Genomic DNA, 1,256 nt, shown 5'->3' with positions numbered 1-1,256 from the left:
GGAGATCCAACCAGTCCATTCTAAAGGAGATCAGCCCTGGGTGTTCATTGGAAGGACTGATGTTGGAGCAGAAACCCCAACACTTTGGCCACCTCATGCAAAGAGTTGACTCATTGGAAAAGACCCTAATGCTAGGAACGATTGCAGGCAGGAGGAGAAGGGGACAACAGAGGATGAGATGGCTAGATGGCATCACCACCTCAATGGACATGGGTGTGGGTAAACTCCGGGTATTGGTGATGTACAGGGAGGCCTGGCATGCTGTGATTCATGGGGTCGCAAAGAATTGCTCGGACACGACTGAGCAACTGAACTGAACTGAAGTGATTGATGCAGCAAAGAACTGATGCTTTGAACTGTGGTGTTGGAAAAGACTCTTAAGAGTCCCTTGGAAAGCAAGGAGATCCAACCAGTCCATCCTAAGGGAAATCAGTCCTGAATATTCATTGGAACGACTGATGCTGAAGCTGAAACTCCAAATTTTTGGCCACCTAATGTGAAGAGTTGACTCATTGGAAAAGATCCTGATGCTGGGAAAGATTGAAGGTGGGAGGAGATGAGATGGTTGGATGGCATCACCTACTCAGTGGACATGAGCTGGAGTAAACTCTGGGAGTTGTTGACATACAGAGAGTCCTGGAATGCCACAGTCCATGGGGTGGAAAATGTTGGACATGACTTAACAACTGAACTGATCTGAACTGAACCATTATTTTTATCCAATGCTCCTTATTAGTTTTTAGGTATAACTGTAGAGTTTGCAAAATAAATATCTGCCTAATACAATCTATCATTAAAAACTTACACACTTTAATATGCAAATTGTTAAGATCCCAAAAAGAAAATGCTCCTATTTGTACAATGTCATCTTTGGTTTTGTATTATTGCCTTACACTTACTCTTTTTAAATTAATTTTTATTGGAATGCATTTGATTTACAGTGTTATCTAGCTACCATCATACGGCAAAGTGAATCAGTGTTACATATACATACTTTGACTCTTTTTAAGATTTTATTCCTATATAGATTATTAAGTAGAGTTCCTGTGCCATACAGTAGGTTCTTGCTAGCTATCTATTTTAGACAGGTTAGTGTGTATATTTCAATCTCAACATCTTAGTTTACCCTTTCACCTCCACCTTTCGATCTTGGTAACCTCGTTTTCAACATGTGCGATTCTATTTCCATTTATTTTTATTTTTTAAATTTTATTTTATTTTTAAACTTTACAATATTGTATTAGTTTTGCCAAATA

Source organism: Bison bison, unplaced genomic scaffold (genome assembly GCF_000754665.1).
Source record: "Bison bison bison isolate TAMUID 2011002044 unplaced genomic scaffold, Bison_UMD1.0 scf7180017861042, whole genome shotgun sequence".
Lineage (NCBI taxonomy): Eukaryota > Metazoa > Chordata > Mammalia > Artiodactyla > Bovidae > Bison > Bison bison.
Note: the sequence above shows the minus strand (reverse complement) of the source record.